The sequence below is a fragment of the Dermacentor variabilis genome, chromosome 3 (genome assembly GCF_050947875.1).
Source record: "Dermacentor variabilis isolate Ectoservices chromosome 3, ASM5094787v1, whole genome shotgun sequence".
Classification (NCBI taxonomy): domain Eukaryota; kingdom Metazoa; phylum Arthropoda; class Arachnida; order Ixodida; family Ixodidae; genus Dermacentor; species Dermacentor variabilis.
The window spans coordinates 79,360,368-79,384,339 of record NC_134570.1 but is presented as its reverse complement, the minus strand read 5'-3'; the positions used below and the strand labels follow the sequence as shown (position 1 = coordinate 79,384,339).

Below are 23,972 nucleotides of genomic sequence, written 5' to 3'. Positions count from 1 at the left end.
ATGTTTATGGAAACAGACACTGCTTTCAGGTTTATTCATAGTATTGTTCTTGTTTTTTTTTTCTGGCGGTATAAAAATAAATGTTCCCCGAACAGTGTGCCTATAAGCACTGATATATGCAATTGCTGATTTTGGGCACGTGCTCTGAGCTATTCTCGGCATGTTGAAGGTGGTTCGTACGATTTGGTTCATACGCTCTTTTGAAAGGAGTACTACTGCATTGCAAACGCTAGGGATTAAAATATACAGTTGAAACCAGATTATACGTAGTTTAATATTTTATTTTGTTTCTGTTTGACGTGTCAATATACGTACGAATGATTTGCGACTCGGAAAGAAGTGTGATAGAGCGAGTTCAGGAAAGAAAAGAAAGGCATACCTGATATATTGCTTTTTTTATTCTGAAAGAAAACAGCTCCAATTTTTTATTATTTCGACACAGGCATGGGGACGCATATACCATCTCGACATGCCCCTTGTCGGGATTCACTTGCAATGCGTGACAGTGGAAGCGCAGGACCTTTAGGCATGGAAGTTTCAGTGGGGAGCTGCGGTATTAAAAAGGCAAAGGATAAAAAGACAAATATATGATATGCCAATTGTGCCAAGAAAAGAAAAGAGTACTATGACATTGAATTTGCAATGTCTTTTAAGAGAAACAAAGGCTTCACAGGAAGATGCAGGCATAAAGTAATAAACACTTGACAGAGGAGGGAAGCTTCAGGCTGGAGCTGATGTTTACATTGCCTTCGCCATCGTCGGCTAGGCGAAAATGAAGATAATTCCCCGTATCTATACGATGGCTACAGCGTTAGGCTTCTGCCCTTCATCAACTGTTGATTGCTTCAATGTTTCAATGCTTCAATGTTTCAATGCTGTTTCAACGCTTCCAAGTCGAACTAGGATTTTATGCAAGTGTAGGTAGCAACCAGTGAAGAAGCGAACGTTTCCTATATTAATAACTTTTATGGCTAGCATCCTTGCTGCTCTACTCTCTCTCGGCTATTCTGTTTCCCAGCGAAAAGTTAATTGCAGAAAGCTGTAGCCTATTTTCATTTTTCTGATATCAAGAATCCCGGAAAGATATGCTCAACTAAATATACCAAGCACGTGCAAGACTTCCTCGGAGGCCTATTTCTCTTTAATAAAACCTGGTCAGCAATTTTTTTCAACTAAATCAGAAGTGAAACGTCCAAATGTTATGATGTGGTATGTTAGGGTAAATTCTCAAAAAGGGTATAATTGACTCATTCCTATCCCGTGCTTGTACGCGATGTAGCCAATGACGACATGCCGAACAGTGCTGCCGACTAGCTGCTGGCGGCGCCACTCAGCGCCCACAAATTCACCGGTATTAAAAGCGCTCCTATCAATCGTTTCCTCACATTTATGGCTTATTAGATTATTAAATGCACCGGATCTCTTTGGATTATCATTAAACGAAATAGCCGAACAGTTATCGATAATATCTTCCAGTAGTTGTATAATTTCTATTTTTCCATTATCGAGTTACATCACAGTGATTAGATCATGCAAGCCGACTGTTGACGTGTGTGGTGGGAAACACCCCGTGCCAGCGCTGTGCGTAACGTTTTGCTATACGAGATAGCAACAACAGCGTTGCAAGAGCGGGGTTAGACACGTTCCGAGCAAGTCATTACCATCGAGTGGTGGGGCACAGTTGCCAGCGTATTTGTGGCCACGCCTCTATATTGCATCTAAGACAGGCAACCCATGGTGGCAAATAAGATAAGAGAAGTTACTTGAATGACCGGTGCCTGGCCAAGTTCTCTGCCTAGCACAGTCAGTACAGGGACAAAGCGCATTTAGTTCGCAGACGTAAAATACTGGTCATACTGGTTAGGTTAAATGTAGAACTGCGAAAGCTAGTTAGAACACCGTCCATTTCAGCGTTAGCTGCAAAAAAAGTTGTATCTGGCTGTTGGTTTTGACATAGCGACCTGGGGCACCGGTTCAATGCATGCGAAAGCGGTTAGCTTCAGCCGATGAAAGTGTGCCATTAGCTTAACCGCGTTCCTTCACCTGCATAACGTCAGGCGGTATTGGATGGTATTGAAACACTATGCTGTGGATGCTGGACCAGCAAGGGAATGGAGGAGGAGGAAGCTGAAATAGACGGAAACACAGGGAGGTTAGCCAGTTTTCAGACCAGCTACTGGAACAGGGTTCTTGTATTAAGGCTGTTGCTTTTCTTTTCAAATTGATTGCCGTCCTAAGTTTGCTGTGCTAAGCAGTTGTGAGCTATTCAGGGCATTCCGGTTATGTAACGCTCCTTGCAGAATGACGCTCATGCTTCGGAACATAAAATGAAGTAAGAAATAAATTGATAACTTATATATTATTAAATTAACATTGGAGTGAAGCAAGAACCCCGTAGTTTTACCCCACTATTACTCCATAACCTTTTTTTCCTTTATTGAAGGGAATCCTGTGGGGCTCAAATGTTTTCACCATGTGTCCGTTGCGTTCATGTCTCCGGACATACGGATGCACCTCCCGCCTGGATTACCACGACGTGAACAGACCATGCTCTACCATCTGTGGCTAGGCGTTACCTTTACAAACGCCTATGCTTTCCTCATGGGAATGGCCAACAGCCCCACGTGCGACACATGTAACATCGACGAGACGCTCGCACACATTATCTGTGTCTGCCCGCGATACAGTGCTGAGAGACAATTGATGTGCAGAGTACTGGACCAGCTGGACAATCGTCCACTTTCAGAACTAAAATCTGTAGGCCAATGCTCCGAAAGAACATCCGCGTTGAAGGCCTTACTCGCGCTGTTAAGGTTCTTGCGGTCTACGGGGCTTCACGACAGACTCTAAGAATGCCGCCCCCTACCGCTCTGTAGTGTACGCGCTTTGTTCGTGCTTGTCTCCCTTTCTTTCTATCTCCCACTTCTACTCTGTTTCTCTTTTTATCCCTCTTAACCCTTCCCCCTGCGCAGGGTAGCCAACCGGAACTACCTCTGGTTAACCTCCCTGCCTTTCTCTGCATTATTTTCTCTCTCTCTTGAAGGGAATCCAATCTGATGGGCGAACACCAAACACATCCCATGATAAGGCAAATTCAAACAAAAATCAGACGATAAAGTACGCAATAGCGCGGCTACGGGGTTCCTATATGCCACGCATGTGAATTATCTTAGTTCCTAAGAAACACTCTTGGTGGTTCGCGGTGCATTGGAATTTCTATCAGTCATTCTTTTCTTGCATAGACTTTGTAAGCTATAAAAAATTAATAATAGTAAGTTATTCGGCAGTGGTTTATTTTTCGTCACATTAAAATACTAATTGACATTGAGTTGTTCAGGTTTCCTGGTTGTTTCTTTCGAATGTCGATATACTATGCTACATTCGGAAATCGTCACTTGTCTGATATATTGAATCCCATTAAGCAAATCTGCGCGTCTCCGGTAGAAATACATTCTTCCTTTAAACTTCATACCACGATATTCCAGGCAAATACACTGCAGACGACTAATTGAGCTAGCTTTGTTCCCTGGGAGAAAAATTGCAGAGTGTGAAACAAGAACGAGAATATTCATAAGGTGATTTACCGAGTTAACAGAATGATTTCAACTCGTCACAATGAAGATAAACCCTGAAAATATAAAATACTTGTTTTTGTGGTTGAAAATAAGCTTTAACGTAGCCATGGACCAATTGAACAAGCAACACTCCTCCTCGTCCTCTTTCATTTTGAAAAACAAGAAATAGATAACAAACCTTATTGAACAACTCGAACCTGCTGCAAAGAACAAAATTTTTTTAATAACTTTACAGCACTTACAAATTGCCTTTAATTGTTAACGTTAAAAGTGTCCTAAAAATGCCGTTCCTTGTGTCTTAAGCATGAAATGTTTTTAGCTCCTGTTGTCGGCGACCTTCAAGTGACCTTGAACTAGAAGCCAGAGCCGTTATGCGGACACTCAAGCGAGAACATCCGGGCAAGTTGCGAGAGCAAAACGACATCATCCGAGCAACCAGTTACGCTAGTTACTTCCCAAACAAATTACAAAAAATATTGCTTCCGAATTCTGCCTAATGTTTGTACAGAATATCACTCAAGCTGTAACTACTACTACGTTGAAGATAGCGACGTTCAAAAGGCACATACAGGGCACCATACACTACATTGTCATCCTTTGGCGCTCAGATTGCGTGGCATGTGCTCTCTTGAACGCCAGAGGTACCTGGGTTCTTCGGCACGGGTTTTGCGTGCCTTTAAGAGATGGGACCACGTTGTGTTCTTCTCCTTGTGTTCTACTCCTTCAGGCGCTTTTTCTCTAGCTGGGAAGTACAGTCTGTCTCTCGGGCCTCTTTCGTGGCCTGTCGTGACGCCTTAGCCGGTTTTCGTCTTCTAATTGGACAGCGTGCACGTAGGCCAATGCACAGTATGGCGTGGCGTGGTGTGGTGCGGTGTGGTGTGGTAGGGTGTGCCGTTGCGAACATGCACTACAGCCATTCTAAGATTGTGGCTTGTATCATCTCCAACCAATCTGCTCAGGTGCTTGCCATTCCATGCTTACATCTGCTCTGGATTACGGGAGAGCAAGCTATTTTTTAATTTTCATTTTACGTTCAGGTACACAAGGGCACATTAAGGAATAAACAAGAGGCCTCGTCGTCTTCTGCTATCTAGTCATACCTGGTCCATGATTATATGAGTGCCAAGTCTGTGAGTCGCACCACTAATGAGATAAGACCATTATCAAAAGTGCTCATTGTATATAAATCATTTTACACCTGAAAATGTGCTTTCCTCTTGCAAAATATACATTTTCATCGCATATATGATCATCAGATCACATATTGTCGTCACACACACACACACACACACACACACACACACACACACACACACACACACACACACACACACACAGATATACATAAATATATATATATATATATATATATATATATGTATATATATATATATATATATATATATATATATATATATATATATATATATATATATATATATATATAATGTAACCAACAGTTACAACAGCCGTTTCTAGGAAAACTAATTTATTCTGGGCGAACCTCTGCCCGTCAACAATACCCTACGGAATACTCAACAGCAACAACAAAGCGTTCCTCGACCTACGCTTCTTCGAACGTCGTTCTCCTCTTTGTCGCCTCCTGTCGCGTGCCAATCGTCCGATTCTCGCGCACGAGCCGCCGGCCTGTCAGCCCCGGCCGAGCGTTGCCTTGCGGTGCTTTGCTTGCCGCTCGCGGTGTGGCGGCTACGCAGTTGGGATATGTCGGTCGTCCTTTTCTTCTCGCAATGCTGGCTGCATTAGCCCCCTCCGAAGAAGCATCGTCCCGATGCGTAGGAAAGGCCCAGAGAGGCCAACTGCTTTAAAAGGACAGTGGTCAGAGATGGCCGGTGCTAGGCTTGATCGTATGTGCAACTTCTGTTGATAAATGCCTTTCATAGTATGGCTTCATTCGTACTATGTGTACGACCTCAGGGCGAGTCCTGCGTAGTGTGGAGCAGACTTGGCCTTCAGGAGTTGCCTCGTAATTTAGGAGACTTAACCGGCGGAGTACTTTGTAGGGGCCAAAGTAACGGCGCAGTAACTTCCCCGAAAGACCGGGCGTACGTATAGGCGTCCATACCCACACTTTGTCTCCGGGGTTGTACTGTACCTCTCTTCGCCCTAGGTTGCACCTGTTTGCGTCGACGTATTGCTGTTGTATGATACGGTACCTTGCCAACTGCCGTGCTTATTCTGCCTCTGTGCTTTCTATGTACTCACTAACGTCAGGGTCGTCTTCGGTGCTGTTGTCTACAGGTAACATCGCGTCTAGTGTCGTCGTTACTGTCCGACCGTAAACAAGTTCAAATGGCGGGAAATGTGTCGTTTCTTGTACTGCAGTATTATACGCAAAGGTGGCATGTGGTAGAATACTGTCCCATGTCCGATGCTCGATGTCCACGTACATCGAGGTCATGTCAGCGAGCATTCTATTGAGCCGTTCAGTCAGGCCATTTGTTTGTGGATGGTACGCTATGGTTTTTCCATGAGCAGTATGTGTTAGTTTCATAACAGACTGCATCAAACGGGCCACAAAAGCTGTTACTTCGTCTGTTATGAGTACCTTAGGTGCGCCATGTCGTAATACTATGTGTGTGACAAAAACTGAGCCCCTTCAATGGCGGTTCCGTTTGTAAGAGAAGAGGTCTCTGCATACCGGGTCAGATAATCGGTTGCTACCACAATCCACCGCTTTCCTGAGGTTGAAACGGGAAATGATCCAAATAAATCCACTCCTATTTGTTGAAATGGCGCTGTTGGTGGCTGTATCGGTTGCAGAAAAGCTGCTGGTTTGAGAGAGAGAGAGAGAGAAAAACAACTTTATTGAGCCGAGCTCGACATCTTCTTAGACGCCGTCGATGGAAGTGGTTCCCCCTTCGCGGGACCCACATGCTTCCCTAGCCGCCTGGCCCCTGGAGATCAGGACGAGCTGGTCTTCCAGGGCGGTGCTGGTTAGCAAGGTCTCCCATCGCTCGGTAAGGGTGGATGAGGGATGGGGTAGGGTAGCGGGGCAGGTAAGAGGTGGGGGGATCGCCTTGATGAAATCGCATACTCCAATGACGTGTTGGAGCGTGCCTAACTGAGTTTTGCAGAAGTTACAATCCTCCTCGTACCTTTCCGGGTACATCTTGTTTTGAAGGTAAGGGTGCGGGAAGGATCCTGCTTGTACTTGCCTGTAGATCGCTTGCTGTTCTCTGCTAAGCGATTTGTGAGGATCGGGGTAACGGCGCCTCTCCGTCTTATAATGGTTCGTAATGTCTCTGTATACTAAATATGGACTGTGGCTCACCTTCCTCAACCCGGTGTTCCATCTCTCGGGCGAACTGGTGGGCAAGTTCGTTGCCCTCCAGCCCGGAGTGAGCCGGTGTCCATACTAACTCAACTTTCCTTTCAAGTACGTCGCGTTTACTTTTGAGAATATCTAGTGCCGCAAGAGACACCCACCCCTTTCTGTAGTTGTTATACGCCTTTTGCGAGTCGGTGACAATTCTTCCCACCTTGGGCTGCGCGAGTGCTAGCGCTATCGCGGCCTCTTCTGCCACCTCTGGAAAAGACGTCTTGATGGAGGCGCAGGTTACGAGCACATCCCGCGTCGTAACTGCCAGCGTTGCTTTCGATGAAAACTTGGGTAACGAAGCGTCTGTGAAGAGAGTGACCCCCTCTTCCTCTTCTACTATTTGACCCAAAGTCTCCGTCAAGGCCGCTATACGAGCCGCTCTGCGGCCGTCGTTACGACCCGACCTCATGTTTCTAGGCAGTGGCTTACTGTGGATTTTATGCGCCCACAACCTGGGTAACGGCCCCGTTTGCTTCCGCTCAGCCTCTTGCCAGCCCAACTTGGCAAGAACGCGACGTCCCGCTGACGTCTGACTGAGTCGAAATCTTTGATTAGAGAGATGAGCTTCTATTAACTCTTCCACGACGTTGTGCTTGGCCATGCAGAGAAGCTTGTCGGTCGAAGAATGCTTCGGAATGCCCAGCGCCATCTTGGTTGCATTTCGTATAATGACGTTCAACTGGTCCCTGTCTTTATTCAGTCACTTGAGGTACGGCGCCGCGTAAACGATGCGTGACGTCAGAAGGCCTGGACAAGCGTCAGTACATCGTCCTCCTTCAATCCCCTTTGTCTGTTTGTGACTCTTTTGATCATGTTCGAAATTTGTTCTGTTGAAACTTTGATTTTGTCGATCGACGCCCCAGCCTTGCCATTGTTCTGGAAGATGACACCCAGGATACGTGCTTGCGTGGTTGGTGTTATGGTCATCCCGTCGATGGTGATGCGTACGTTTTCTTGGTCTTCTTTCTTTCTTCTTGGCTTGATGACGAGTAGCTCTGACTTCTGTGGCGAGTAACTGAGGCCGCACGATTTAGCAAACTCGTGCACGGTCTTTGCCACTCTCTGAAGGGTCTCCTCCATCCAACTCTCCGACCCTGCCCTCGACGTCCACACAGTGATATCGTCTGCATAGAGAGCGTGATCTATGCCCTCTATGTCTTGAAGCAAAGTCGGGAGAGGGAGGAGTGCCAGGTTGAAGAGAAGCGGCGAAAGAACCGATGCTTGCGGGGTGCCTCTGTCTCCCAGGGCTATCGGTTTCGACTTCTCCTCTCCAATGTTGATCGTTGCCGTTCTATTGCTTAAGAAATCCTGCACATATTTTAATTTTCGCTTTCCGCATCCCGTTTGGTGCAGGTTACGGAGAATACTTTCGTGTGTGACGTTATCGAAGGCCCCCTTGAGATCGAGCGCCAGGATAGCTCTTGGCGTAAGGGTCTTCGCTTGCTTGATAACCAGCTCGTGTATTTGCACCAAGACGTCTTGCGTGCTCAGGTGCCTCCGGACTCCGTACATGGTCGGTGGCATCTGATCAGTTACGTCCAAATGTATCTGTAGTCTCTTGAACACCATACGCTCGACCACCTTCCCTACACACGACGTGAGGGAGATGGGGCGTAGATTGTCGACGTGGGGTGGTTTCCCCGGCTTGGGAATGAAATGCACCTCCGCTTCTTTCCATTCTTTTGGTAACGAACCCTTCTCCCAAGACGTGTTGACGAGGTTTAGCAGTTTAGCTCGGCTTTTGTCGCGCATATTTTTTAGCATCTTGTATGTAACGCCGTCAATTCCCGGTGCGCTGCCTTGATTACTTTCATCGATGGCCGCAACCAGCCCCAGTTCGGTGAAGGCTTCGTCCATCTCGACGTTGCTATCGCCTTCATACTCGTGAGTCGGGTTACCGCTCTTCTCGGTCTTGAGGTATTTACTTGTGAGTTCACGAATGAGCTTCTCCCCGTCCCCGTCGTAACTGTTGATCGTTCTTGTGAGGTCGCGAGCGCATGCGCCCTTGCTTTTTAACGGATCTATGAGGTGCCGCAACAGCTTCCAAGTCTTCTGCGTAGACAGTGTGCCTTGCAGGTCGTCACACAGCTTCATCCAGTTTTCCCTGCATAGTTGTTCCGCATACTCGGTCACTTGCTTGTTGAGCGCGTGTATACGTCTGCGAAGCTTCTTGTTATGTCTTTGCCTCTTCCACCTTCGAGTAAGACCGTGCCTGGCCGCCCACATGTGACTAAGCCTGCTGTCTACGAAGGGAATTTGCGTGGTCGTAGTAATCTTCTGCGTAAATTTCTTTACAAATTCGCGTTGCTTTTTGGCCCACGCCTCATACGTCTTGGTGTCTTGGTTTTCGTCCTCGCCTTCACTGTCTGCGCTTCTACGTAACCGGTCCCAGTCTGTAATGTTGGCTTGACCCAGTTTCGCCTTGATGTCAGTCCCCGCGAGGGTTACGCAAATTATATCGTGATCCGAGACAAGATTTTCCCCCGTGTTACGCCAAGTTACGTGGAGCTTCCCCCAAAGTAGCGTCAGATCAGGAGTGGTGTCTCTGACCGTGCTAGTGCCTGTCCTGGTCGGTACGCCCGGTTCCTTAACCACCTCCATGTCGTGATCCTCTATAGCTTTAACCAATTGGTTTCCTCTTTTGGACGAATATTTATAACCCCACATCTTGTGGGCGGCGTTGAAATCTCCTAGCACTAAAATCGGTCTTGTTCTGGCTTCTTTAATGCAGTCCAATATGATGCCTTCAATGTCAATGACCCTGCTGGACGGTCGGCAATAAGCATTCAGGAAGAAAAAATTCTTGTCCCCCCCCCTCTTCTGCTGTGAATTTCGATGAGCGTATGTTCGCAGCCTCGCTGAGCGGTCACGTGCTTAGTGGCCGCCACGTTGCTGCGGACGAAGATCGCAGTACCCTTTTCGCTAGGGTCCGTATACGTAATGTATCCCGCGAGCTTGGCCCGACCGTTGGTCTCTTGTAACGCTATGATATCCGGTTTTTGGTCCAATTTATCAACGAATAGTTGTAACTCCCCTATCTTGTTTCTAATACCCTTACAGTTCCATTGAAATAACGTCGCAGTCTCTTTGTGCTTTCCTTTATTCTTCGTCATTTTCTACTTTTTGAAAGGTAGATATGCGCACGGAACCAACTTTTCGCGGCCTGACCCGTAGATTAAGCCATGATGATTTCATCTTGGCAACGGTGAGATGCTTATTTTTCGCATCCATCGTCATGACTCTAACGGAGAGTTGTCTGCATTTGGCCTCCACATTATCCATTCTTACTGTTAGACTGTTCACTTGCGCAGACATTTGGGAAACTTGGCTGGAGATTTGCGTAAGCATGCTCATGACCGACTCCATTGTCGGAGGAACGGCGGCCTCGGCCTTCTCTTCCTCCATGGCAACCACTGCCGTTTCTGTCTGTGGAGTTTGCGTCACTGACTGCGTCAACGCCGGTGACGTGATCAGCTTCGTCGCCGCTGGAGCAGCGCTGGTGGTGTCTCTCTTGGGTACTTTCCTTTTAACTGCACTACCGTCATTATCACTGTTCTTTGTTCAGCTGAGCGTTTCGATACGCTCCATCATTGCTTTTATCTGATTGTTTTGGCTCTTGATTTGATTATTCTGCCTCTCTATCATCTCCTTGAGTTCCAAACAGTGCCTAGTGGCGGTGTTTTTCGTCTTTGACAATCTCGGCACGACTTGACATAGTGCTGTACTGAATTCATCAACTTCGGCCAGTAATATTTCTGGCGGATTCTCGCCAGAGTCCTACTAACGCCTAAGTGGCCAGCTGCAGGGTCATCATGGCAAGCTTCTGAAGAAGATCTCAGCTCGCTGCGATGATGGTACGAGAAGTAGAAACGTCTCACCACTGTGCTCGAAGTTTCGTTTGTAGAGGACGTTGTTCCGAACGACATACGAACACAATCCGCGAACGAAAACTCGAGGCACTTTCACTTGTAGACCCTCCAAGTACTCGATGAGCAGGAGTAATTCCGGATCAGTACGCTGATGATGAGCCATTTCCGTCATATTCACAGCCCCAAGAAATGGGATGATGATGATGATGATGAAAAACTTTATTTATCCCTCTTTAAAGGGAAGGGGGCAATGGAATAGAGGGTGGCGGGAGGAACTACTTGAAGTAGGCCTCCTTTATCCTCTCAGCCCACTCCAGGATGGCCTCCTGAAGATCGGGCCTGGAGCTGCGCAAGGCAGCCTCCCACTGCTCCTCACTAGATATTAATTGCTTGAGGAAAGGGGGAAGGGGGTGCTTAGGGCACCCCCACATGATATGGTTTAAGTCTGCTCTGGGAGATACACAGAATTTACAAGAGGGAGAAAGGTAAATGGCGGGATGAATGCGGTGGAGGAGGTAAGGGGACGGAAAGGTGCGAGTCTGCAGCTGTCGCCACAGAACTTCACACCTACGCGGGGATTTGCCCATGAGTGGCGGAAAGGTTAAGCGGTCTAATCGGTAGTGTGTGCAGATTTCGTGGTAAGTAATAAGTCGATCCCGCGCTGTAAACGGCGCCTCCTCCGTGGCGAGGTCCGACGCATCTGATGCCTGAGCCCGGACTGTAAATCCTCGGGCACTGGCATGAGCCGCCTCGTTTCCGGCAAGGCCCGCATGCGCGGGAGTCCAGATTAATGCCACAGTTTGATTGAAAGGATGAGCCTAGAGGAGAGAAAAAGCTGGCTTAGAGACCCTACCCGCTCCGAAGTTATATATGGCTGCTTTGGAGTCGCTAACGATAATTGATGAATTTGGAATTGTGAGGGCCAGGGCTATGGCCGCTTCCTCCGCCTCCTCCGAGGACGAGCCAGGAATGGAGGCGGCCGCAGCGACCTGCCCATGAGAGTTAATGATTGATATTGCGTAATGATTTCTGTTCCCATATTCGGCTGCATCAACATAGAGCACGTCTTTAGAGGTGGAGAATTGTTTTTGGAGAGCCTTTGCTCGCTGCCTCCTGCGCTGTGTGTGATGCACAGGGTGCATGTTTTTAGGAAGTGGGGGGATGCAGAGGTTCTCGTGTATGTGATATGGAATGGTGTATTTAGTCTTGATGATGGGTGCCGGAGTGATAGCAAGAGTTTGTAGAATGTGTCGACCTGTTGCGGTGTTGGAAAGTCTGCTATATTGTGATGTGAGGTGGGCTTCTGTGAGTTCAGAAAGTGTGTTGAAAGTTCCAGTAAGCATTAGCCTTTCAGTGGAGGTACGTATGGGGACACCGAGAGCGAATTTATATATGTTGCGTAAAAGGGTGTCGATCTTATCTGATTCTGATTTAAGGAAATGTAGATATGGTGTTGCGAATGTAATCTTACTGATAACGAAGGCCTGAATCAAGCGGAGAAGTTCGGCCTCCTTTAGTCCGCCATGTTTATTGGAGACTCTTCCTAGAAGACGCAGGGTGTGATCGACTGTGGTCTGGAGTGTATGTAGAGTATATGTGTTGAGCCGGTTGCTTTGAATGTGTAAACCGAGCACCCGGAGCCTGTCCACTCTAGTAACGGGGATGTGGTGTAGGATTACATCTATGCTAGACATGTGTTTTCCGCTCCCCCGGTGGGATGGCAGAAGTAGCAGCTCGGATTTTTTAGGGGAGCATGTGAGATTCATAGCCCCGGCATGAGCCACGACGGCGTCTGCTGCGACCTGTAGAGTGTCTTGAATCTTTCCGTCGGAGCCGCCAGTCGTCCAAAGAGTGATGTCATCGGCGTAGAGTGAAAACTTGAGATGGGGAATAGACCGCAATGCTTGCGCCATCGGCATCATAGAAAGATTAAAAAGAAAAGGGGACAGCACTGAGCCTTGGGGCGTGCCGTAGCTACCTAAAGCGTATGAAAGGGATTGCTCTGTGCCTATGTGTATCGTTGTGGTACGGTTGGATAAGAAGGTACATATGTAGTCATATGTCTTTCCGCCAACCCCAATGAGATTAAGCTCTCGGAGGATGGCGGAATGTGAAACGTTATTGAAGGCGCCGTGGAGGTCCAGACTGAGAATTGCTTGCGTATCTAGACTGCTATTGGGTGTAATGATGTCATGCTTCATTCGAAGCATGATATCTTGGCATGAGAGAGATTTTCGAAAACCTACCATTTCTGATGGATGAAGATTGTTGTCCTCCATATATTTACTGAGTCGGTTGAGGATGACGTGCTCGAGTGTTTTACCTAGACAAGAGGTTAGTGATATAGGCCTGAGATTAGAAGTGTTGAGAGGTTTGTTTGGCTTTGGGATAAAAATTACCCTGGCATCTTTCCACGAACTAGCGAGGGTGCCAGTGTCAAAGCAGTGATTGAAGTATGCCGTGATGGCTGTGACAGAGTTGTCGTCTAGATTGCGGAGTATTTTATTGTTAATAAGGTCGGGGCCTGGTGCTGACATTGTGCGCAGGGTGGCGAGGGCATGGCGAACCTCTGCTTCCGTGATAGCGGCGCTAAGTAGGTCGTTGGGTTCGCCAGTATATTTTGGCATGTCATACTTCTGAGCGGGAGGCAGATGTTTATGGCGGAGGTCGTCGAAGAATCCGTTGAGATTGTTTTTGTGTGCATGTAGCAGTTTGTTTATGCTATGGTTGTGGTGTGTGCGCGATGTGGTAGGGTCTAATAAGTGTCGCAAGAGTTGCCATGTGCGCTTGTTATCGAGGTTGTCATGCATGCTTTCACATACCTGGCCCCACTGCTGGCAGGCCAGTTGTGTGGCGTACTCCTGGATCTGGAGGTCTAATTTGGCAATTCTGAGTCTTAGTTTTCGGTTGAACCGTTGCCTCTTCCACCGTTTGAGAAGAGACTGTTTGGCTTCCCACATGTGTAGAAGCTTGGAATCAACCGTAGTGAGAGCGGTTTCGGGGGGCAGAGTGGTAGTGTGCGTCTGGGCGTCTACGTGTAGTTGCTGAACCCATTCTGAAATGTCTTGAATGTTTGTGGGAGCTGATATCTGGCGGGCCTTTCGAAAATTATCCCAATTGGTAAGGCTGAGGCGTTTGGGTGCAAAGGGTTTGTGTTTGAATTGTAGTGTGATGGTAATGATGTAATGGTCGCTGCCGAGGTTAACTTGTGAGTTGTGCCATGTGACGTGTTGGATTCTGTGTGTAAGCGTAAGATCGGGGGAGGTGTCCTTAGCTACGCTATTGCCTAGCCTGGTTGGTGCATCGATGTCGTTATGTAATGTGAGTCTGTGGTCTTGTATGTGGATCCATAGGGCTCTGCCCTTAGGAGTAGAAACGGAGTGACCCCACAAATGGTTGGGTGCGTTGAAATCTCCAAGGATTAGGAGGGGGTGGTGGGTGGCAGCGGCAATAGCTTGAGCGAAAAGGGAGTCAAAGCGGTGATGTTTGTCTTGTGGACGACTATAGATATTGAGAATGTAAAGGCCAGGTGCATTATTCTTGCGAGGAATAATTTCTAGAAAATCGTGCTCTATATCGACGCTGTCGAATTGGGAGTGATTGGCAGTGAGGTGCTTTTGCATAAGAATTGCCGTATCGGGCCGGGAGACCTTATTGTTCTGATAGACATTATAACCTGGGAAGCTGATTAGTCCGTGAGTTTCCTGAAGCGCAATGACAGCTGGGAGATTAGAAGAGGAGGCTAGAAACTGCTGGAGGTGTGCTTTCTTTTTTCGAAACCCCCTACAGTTCCACTGCCACACTTCAAACTCGGAGCGGGTCGGGTTATTGGCCATTGTTAAGCGGAGCTGGTGGGGAGGCGGATCGAGCAGGTGCAACTATGTTAGGATGATTCGCGGTGACTCCAGCTATCCAACTTGTAGTTTGTTGGATGTGTGCTTGTACGAATTCAATAAATTTGTCGAGCTTTTCATTCCTGGCTGTGTAATCTGTATTGATTTTTTCAATTGCAGTGAGTATATTATGGAATTTAGTCTCTAAAGCGGTTAGTCTGTCGTTATAATTTAAGATTGTCTCGTCTAGGGTGTCCTCTGATCGCGGAGTGCTCGGAGTTTTACGTTTGCTGGGGGGAGGGTGAGGCGGTTCCCGTTCAGTGGAGGGGCTAGTGTCCATGGGGCGGTGTGAAGAGGTTTCAGATAGGGCTGATGGATGATGAGTCGAAAGGGTCGTGTTAGAGAGAGGGGCTTCAGAGGTTGAAGTAGAGGGGTGACGAGATTGGAGTTCTAATTTAAGTCTTTGAATTTCGGCTTTTAGAATTGTATTTTCTTCAAGGAGGGATTCGTTATTAGCAGTATGGTTTGAGGAGCAGCTGGAAGAGGCTACCTTAGCCCAGCTTACCTGGGGTGGGTTGCGCGAGGAGTTGGCGAGAGTAGGGCTTGATGATAGAGCTGGCCACGCGACGTCTTGGGTTGCATAGCCAGGCCCGCGGTCCTTGCTTTTGCTCCGACTTCTTCGCCGGCTTGAGTCGCGAGTGCGGTCGAGACTGGGAGTTCGGTTGGTGGTTGAAGTGTCTTGTTTGTGCCTGGGACGTTTAGGGCGCGGTTTGAACCTTTGTTTGCACAGTGAGGAGCCGGTTTGATGGTTTCCGTTGCACACAACACATATCGGGTCACATTCGTGGTCCATGGGTGCGTCTTTCTTTCCACACTTGGGGCAGAGTGTGTCCGTGGCATTAGTGCAGACGTCCTGGCGATGACCAATCCCGCGGCATCGGGTGCAGGCTTCTACCTTCTGCCTGAAGGGGCGGCATCGAAGTGAACAGCCGTCGTAGTTGACGTAGAAAGGGATGATTTCGCCTTGGAATATGACCATGATGGTTTCAGTATTGCCCAGGCGTCGTGCACCCCCAATAATCAATGTTGGGTTGCATCTGCGGAGGGTTGAGGCGATGTCATCTTCTGAGTAATCTGGGGGCAAGTGAATGCATCCTCTGCAGGTATCGATGGGATCGGCCACATGGGTGGCGACTTCGTAAGGGTTACCATTGAATTGCAGACTCTGGATGTTGTGGTAGAGATCTGCACGTCCCATGTCTGGTGTGCTGATTAGAACGGTATTGTTGATGGTGTTGACACGAATTTGGTCAGAACTGGTGCGGTCGGTGATGGGGAGCCCGGCAGCCTTGAGGATGACTTGTCTGAGGATGCATGCATGGATTCCAGCGCAGTTGAGGCCCCCACGAACTCTTAGGATGATTTTATAATCGCTGCGCGGCAGCGGCGGGGGCTTCGGTTCTGCTCTTGATTGAGTCCTATGAGCCACTGTGGGGTATGCTGGTGGCGAAGGATGCCGACGCTGTTTCGAGAGGTTATTGTGGATCTCGCGCCAGGTGCGCGCGCCATCGCGCTCCGTCCCTGCGCCCATGCTAGGCGGAGCTAGGCCCAGCAGCGAGACAGTCAGCCGAGAGCCCTAAAAAGGGCTGCGGCTCGCGTAAGGGACGTCGGAGTTGCTAAAGGAACTGTCAAGAAGTGCCGATAACACTCACATAGGTCCAGGCAGGAAATCAGGCTCTTGAAGCGATTGGGTAGGCACAAATAGGAAAAATGCAGGAGCCGAAGCAAAATGCGACCGCTCGCACCGTGGAAATGGGAAATCTTGCTCGTATTCAGGTGACGTAGCCTCGATTGGTGCGCGTGATAAACAATCAGCATCATTGTGCTTGAGACCGGACTTGTAAATAACCGTGATGACATACTCCTGCAGACGCAAACTTCATCTAGCGAGTCTTCCAGAAGGGTCCTTGAGGTTCGCCAGCCAGCACAATGAGTGATGGTCGTTGATGGCTCGAAACGGTCTGCCATATAAGTATGGCCGGAACTTACTGATGGCCCATATAACCGCCAGGCATTCCTTTTCTGTAGCTGAGTAATTTGTCTCGGCTTTCGATAAGGTACGGCTTGCGTGCGCAATGGCTTTTCTCCTCCATTCTGCCACTGAATAAGTTTGGCACCGAGACCAACGTTACTCGCGTCGGTGTGGATGTCCGTTTCGGCATTTTCATCAAAATGGGCAAGTATAGGAGGACTCTGCAAACGCCGTCGTGGTTCAAAGAAGGCGTCTTCTGGTTCTTTCTCCCACACAAAAGGGACATCTTCTTTTGTCAGTCGCGTGAGTGGTTCGGCAATTTTAGAAAATTTTTCTACGAAACGCCTGTAGTAGGCACACAGTCCCAGGAAACTCTAATAGCTTTTTTGTCCCTTGGCTTCGGAAACATCTCTACTGCAGTGATCTTCTCAGGATCGGGGCGGACGCCTTCAGCACTGACAATGTGTCCGAGAAAGCGGAGCTCGCGAAAGTCAAAGTGGCATTTTTCAGGTTTTATGGTCAATCCCGCCGTGCGAATAGCATCCAGAACTGCTCTCAGTCGCTGCACGTGGTGCTCGAATGTAGTGGAGAAGGCCACCACATCATCAAGGTAGACGAGGCACGCCTGCCATTTCAGTCCGGAGAGAACAGTGTCCATCATCCGCTGAAATGTGGCTGGCGCAGAACACAGACCAAATGGAAGCACCTTAAACTCGTACAAACCATCCGGTATCACAAATGCCGTTTTTTCGCGATCTCGCTCGTCCACTTCTATCTGCCAGTATCTGCTTTTGAGATCAAGAGAAGAGAAGAAGTAAGCATTGCGTAGTTTGTCCAAAGTGTCGTCGATGCGGGGGAGTGGATAAACATCCCGCTTCGTGACGAGGTTGAGTTTCCTGTAGTCAACACAAAATCGTAGGGTGTTATCCTTCTTTTTGACTAGGACTACTGGAGATGCCCACGGACTATTGGATGGCTGTATTACATAGTCCTTGAGCATTTCCTGTACTTGACTTCTTATCGCTCCTCTTTCCTTTGGAGCTACTCGGTACGGGTGTTGGCGAACTGGTCTTGCAGGTTCTTCTACCACAATGCGGTGTTTTGCGACGGGAGTACGACGGACTTTCGATGAAGTCGAAAAGCATTCTGCAAACTCTGTGACCTGAGTTCACAATCTCATCTCTTTGTAGTGATGACAGCTCTCGGTCAATGTCGATAGAGGTAAGGACACTGTCTAAGGTTGCAGAAGCTGGTGATGCTGCATCGAGGGTTGACACATCCGCAAATTGTGCATAGTTATGAAGAGACGCTATGGCTGTTCCCTTCGCCACTTGTTGTGCCTCATTGCCAAAGTTAGTCAAAAGGACGTCCGCATATCCGTTACGCAGGTGAACTAGGCCTCTTGCCACGCATATTTGCTTTTCCAGTAGCAGCCCGATATTTCCGTCTGCAAGTCCCTCATAGTCACGAAATACGTCGCTCCTTACAACGACACTCATACTGCACCGTGCCGGCACCGTCACGTCTTCATCCACAATACGGAGAGAGGAAATATGTGGCTGTTCTGTATCAGAAATGGTAACAGCATTTCTTGTGGAAAACAACACGCGTGATTCTTGCAAGTCGATAATTGCGCCATTCGTTCGCAAAAAGTCCATGCCCAGTATCAGATCACGGGAACACTCAGGGAGAACACTAAAGCTACTGACGTATGTAAAGCCTCTAATTCCGATTCTTGCTGTGCACATTCCTACGCGGTCGACTAAATGTCGTCCCGCTGTACGTATTGGAGATCCGGTCCAATGGGTCAATACCTTTTTCAATTTTCTGGCGAGTACGCTGCTAATAACTGAATAGTCCACACCAGTGTCTATCAACGCAGTCACTTCGAAGTCGTCGATGATGACGCGCAACTCGGAAGTAACGGCGTCATCACTGCACTTGTCCGTTGTTTCTTCACTGCCGTCGTCTTGTCGGATTGGCGATGGAGGGCCTTCGGTGTTCCGGGCGTCAGCGGCCTTGCCTCCACAGGTCGCTGGCTCTAGTTTTCCCGTCGCGCACTTTGGGAGCGACGCCTCGGTGAAATGGAAGCGGGACGCGGACTGGGCGACCTATAACGCATAGGCGCTGCTGATCGAGGTTCGTGTTGCTGGGGGTTCCTAACAGTTTGGCGCGTAGATAAAAATGCCTCAATCTCATAAGGGCGCTCATCGTTTCGAGGGCAAGGCGCATTCACACAGAAGCCGCGCAGTCCTACTCGGCGATACTGGCATTCCCGGTATAGGTGACCAGCCTCTCCATACTAGTAGCAGAGGGGACGCCGGTCTGCAGTGCGCCATACATCGCTTTTACGTGGGCTTCCTTCTGGCATGGGCTGCACATTGCGAGGAAGTACCTGGGGTATTGTGGCCGTTCGTCCAAACTCGGCGCGTCCTAGGTTCTGACGTAAAGCTTGGGCGTACGATATGCGCGGCTGACGCTCTGGCTGTGCGTGTGGCAGTACCTGAGGCTCTGGCTCACAAATTACTTGCCGGACTTTTTCGCGTATGACATCAGCAAGTGAGGACACCGTAGGAGGGCTTTGGGCCAGCTGCAGTTTCTGCAGCTCTTCCCTGACGACGGACCTCACCATTTCGCGTAGGATGCCCATATTGTTGGGGAGGGCTCCTCACCCAACGTCAAATGATGCGACGCATACATCTCTGTAGTACTGCCTCGCACGCTGCTGCAGCGCCTTCTCCATCGTCGTCGCATCTGATCGAAATTCAGCTACAGTGCGGGGCGGATTACGAACCAGGCCGGCAAAGAGATCCTGTTTCACACCGCGCATTAGGTGCCGCAATTTCTTGTCGTCAGCCATGTTTGGGTCGGCTCGGCGGACGAGGTGGGTCATGTCTTCAATGTACATGGTCACACTTTCGTTGTTCCGCTGGTTCCTCGCCTGAAGAGCGGCTTCAGCCCTCTCTTTGCGGTCCGTGCTCGGGTACATAGCTAACACCTCTCGTCGGAAGTCGTTCCACGATGATAACGACGCTTCGTGGTTTTGAAACCACGTGCGTGCAGATTCCTCCAGCGCGAAGTACACATACCGGAGTTTCTTTGTCTCGTCCCAACCGTTACACCTGGCGACACGCTCGAAGTTTTCGAGCCAGTCCTCGGAATCCTCGAATGTGTCTCCGTGAAAGGATTCTAGCGTCCGAGGCGAGTCAACGACGACTTGAGGAGGGATTACTTGGGTAGCCATCGCACTGGTATCTAGGCTGACTGCCGCCGCTGCCCTTGGTGAATTGGCGAGAGGACCAAACTTGGGGGCCTCATCTCGTATGCGGCGGCTCGTGCGTTGGTGGACAGGCGTTAATTCCGTTGGCTCCAAATTTCCGGGATCCGGGCTACCTTCCCTGGCGTGTGTGGAGCTTGGAATCATACCCCGCACCTCCACCAGATATGTAACCAACAGTTACAACAGCCGTTTCTAGGAAAACTAATTTATTCTGGGCGAACCTCTGCCCGTCAACAATACCCTACGGAATACTCAACAGCAACAACAAAGCGTTCCTCGACCTACGCTTCTTCGAACGTCGTTCTCCTCTTTGTCGCCTCCTGTCGCGTGCCAATCGTCCGATTCTCGCGCACGAGCCGCCGGCCTGTCAGCCCCGGCCGAGCGTTGCCTTGCGGTGCTTTGCTTGCCGCTCGCGGTGTGGCGGCTACGCAGTTGGGATATGTCGTTCGTCGTTTTCTTCTCGCAATGCTGGCGGCAATACGGCATATATATATATATATATATATATATATATATATATATATATATATATATATATATATATATATATATATATATATATATATATATATATATATAGTAGACTCTCAATAAACGGAACTCCAAGGGACCGAAAATGTTTGTTCCATTTAACAGGAGTTCAGTTTACTGAGAGAGCTGTGCAAAAGTGCAGATTTATGTGCGTGCGCTCTTAATACCATTTTATGGAACTCTAAGCACTAGAAGGTGAATGTACCTGATAAGTTTTTCAGAAAGGAAGAAAACTGCAAGAGGTTTTGGTACAGCGCTCACAAAGTTTATTTGGCAACAATTAGTCACTGTGCACTAAAATATGCACCACTTTTGCTTTGTTTGAGTCCTTGGAACTGCATCGTTAGGATCGTTTTTTTTCATGGCACTTAAGCTTTGGACAAACATTTCAGATTCTGGTTTTCTCATGAAAAATTTTTTTGAGATACTTCACAGCTGATCCTGCTCCTTGAAGTGTGGTAGGCTCCACGATAGCTACGCCTTCAGATTCCTCTTCTGGCTCACTTTCCTTTTCATCACACACCTCAGCAACAATGTTCTCCACCGTATTCTCAGGGCAAGTCACAACATCACCATCGATGTGCACGTACTCATCAAGGTCCAGATGGATTTCCTTTAAAGCACACTGCTCTACTACCTCCTGCCTCTCAAGGGCATCTTCACCGTAACATTCAGGCAAATCCTGCAAGTCGGATGCCTGGTCACTCGAAGAAAATCCCGTGTGCTTAAAGCAATTTGCTATAGTATTAGCAGTCAGCTGCCTCCAGGCATCGGCAATAAGATGAATGGCGCCAAGAATGTCCACCTTGTACTCCTTATTCTGGTCCATACACACCAGCATCCTCTGCAGGAGACCCTTGCGGAAGCGGGCTTTCAGGGCTTGAATAACTCCCTTATCCATGGGCTGCAACAGTGCCGTGGTCTTGGCCGGGAGAAACTCCAACTGAATCGACTTCAGTCCTGTTACAGTCCCATGTCCAGGGCAGTTATCATCAAGGAAAAGTACTTTCCTCTTCTGCAGCGAAAATCGCGCATCCTCGGTGTGCAGCTATTTGTTGAAGAGGGCTTGCGTTATCCACGCTTTTGAGTTTGACTCGTAAGTCACGGGCATATTAGCTATGCCCTTAAAACAGCGAGGGTTTTTTGATTTCCCGATCACAAGCAGCTTCAACTTGTCGCTGCCGGACATGTTCGCTTCTACAAGAACAGTCAGTCTTTCTTTGCTCAGTCTGCCACCTGTGCATTTCTCACCATTGAAAGCCATCGATTTCGTTGGCAGGAGCTTAAAAAAAGCGTGGTTTCATCTACGTTGTAGATGTCATCGTCCTTGAATTGACGCATAATCTCCGGAAGCCGCCCTGCACGCCAGTCGCGACACGCTGTCGCATCAGCTGCTGCGGCTTCTCCTGCAATGGCGCGAAAAACGAGGCCGTTTCTGTCTTCAAACCTTGTCAGCCAGCCCTCACTGCATAAGAAGTCTGTTACCCCGAGCTGAAGGACAAACTCTTCTGCTTTGGCACGGATTAGTGGTCCGTTGATGGGAATGTTCTGGCTCCGGGCTCTCCTAAGCCACAACACGAGACACTTCTCTAGTTCTTCGTGGTCGCCTTGTCGCAGACGCTTCCTCTGGAGCCCGAATCGCGAACTTTCGAAGACATTCCGTAGCTTCTCCTTGTCGTGCAGGATCCTCGTTAAGCTGCTTTTCGGGACGACGTGCTTCGTCGCGAGCGCCGACTTCGTGTAAGAGCCACTTTCGAAGTCAAGAATAATGTCCATCTTCTTTTCTAACGTAAGCGCATGGTGTGCACGCTTCTGTGCCGCCACTGAAACAACAGAGGCTAGGCCTCAACTTCGCGAGCGCTTACAGGCCACCGATGTTAGAAAACGCCAACGCGGCAATGAAGCACGAATGGCACCACAACGGCACGAACGAGGCGGTGGGGGCTAAGCCCTGTAACCTCGGCGACTTGAACTGACGAACGACTAGAATAAGACCTGTGCTAACACAACACAAGAACTGCTCATTCGTTCCGCAAACACGGCTGACAACCAACGAGGTGAGGCTTACGACTAAAAACAAGGAACAGTCGGAACCGGAAAAAACTGACGATAGGTCTGCCAAGAAGTTTCCTTTTCGGTTCCGTTTAGACGGTGACGCGGAAATTTTAGTTCCGATTACCGAAAGTTTTTTTTTTCCGTTATGTGAATACAAAACCAACCGAACTACAGGCGACTGTTCCGTTTAAGCGGCAATTCCGTTTAAGCGATTTCCGTTTATCGAGATTCTACTATATATATATATATATATATATATAAATTGTTCCGCCTTAATATTGTTTGTACAATTCCAGCTTTATTTTTGCTTTATGTTTGCAGCTTTTAGTTTTTCAACACCATGAACCACCGACTTCTTGATCAATCCCTCGCAGAGTGTGAACCACAGACTCAGTAGCCCCGACTCTGTGACTGCTCTAAGCAACCCCACTCTAATGCACCCCTTCCAATTATACGAAACCCAGTGCAACCCCCCCCCCCCCCGCCCCCAGCGTAAGAAATAACAAATTACTACCTAAGCCATACTCAAGGCTCTTCTTCGCTTCCCACTTCACATTAGATTGGTTCCTACAGGGAAATGCACGACTGTGATACTGCAGCACCATATCACCGATAACCCGAGGCGATAACACTTAGGCAGAAATTTCCCGTTAACAAGTGCCCGAAATGACAACCGGTACTGCGCAGTGCACAGTAACGTTCAAGTCAAGATCATTTTTGTCTGCTGCCTATGTGAACATTTATTTGGTTGTATGATTGTGGTTACTAGGTCATATGAAGGGGAACTTGGCAGTCGATCGGCAGTGTGCAAGCAATGACTACGCGCCGCTGAGCCTGTCTCTTTTATGTGCTTCAGATAACCACTTTTGTGAAATTGACCCGAGTGAAGTGAGAAAATTAATTCAGCGATGGTTTAGTGGTTCGTTAGCAGCGTTTGTGAACAAGTGGGAACCGCTTGACAGTGGGAACACCGTCATTAGAAAATTTGCGAACACATTTTCTTTTAGTTGTCTCTTCTACAGTGGTGACAGACATAATGAAAACCCAGTTTAGACGTTGGAAATTTTCACGCTGGATGAAATAAAGTACTATTTTATTATTAATACTCCCAAGTAAAAATTTACTCACATAACATAACTGGCGTCCGTCTAAGAAAAAGGCTTCATCGCCCTCGCAGGCAAACTGGCAACTGTTGTAAACATGGTGCTGACAAAAAACAAAACAAAAAAGAAAAAAACACAGGTATAAGTGGTAAAAATGACCAATAGCCAAAGTTATCGAAAGCAAAAGTGCTACTTAACGCTTACGCCACATGAATGGAACTGCATTTAAATTTGAAGCAAATACGTCAATAGTGCTAGTACGGCAGGCTTCCTTGTCGCTGCAGTTATTATTCAGGCGCGTCTTAGGCAACATTAACCTTTACTTTCCTTGCGTTCTGGTTTCGAGATACACTA

The 23,972-nt window shown here is 48.3% G+C and overlaps 1 long non-coding RNA gene across 1 annotated transcript; it reads right to left on the bottom strand.

Moving 5' to 3' along the window:
• Positions 1 to 378: 378 nt before the first annotated feature.
• Positions 379 to 23,721, bottom strand: LOC142574006 (uncharacterized). Its single transcript, XR_012826386.1, has 2 exons — positions 23,644 to 23,721; positions 379 to 548 (listed from the first exon to the last, which is right to left on the bottom strand). It is a non-coding gene; the product is annotated as an uncharacterized LOC142574006 (long non-coding RNA).
• Between the last annotated feature and the right edge of the window lie 251 nt (positions 23,722 to 23,972).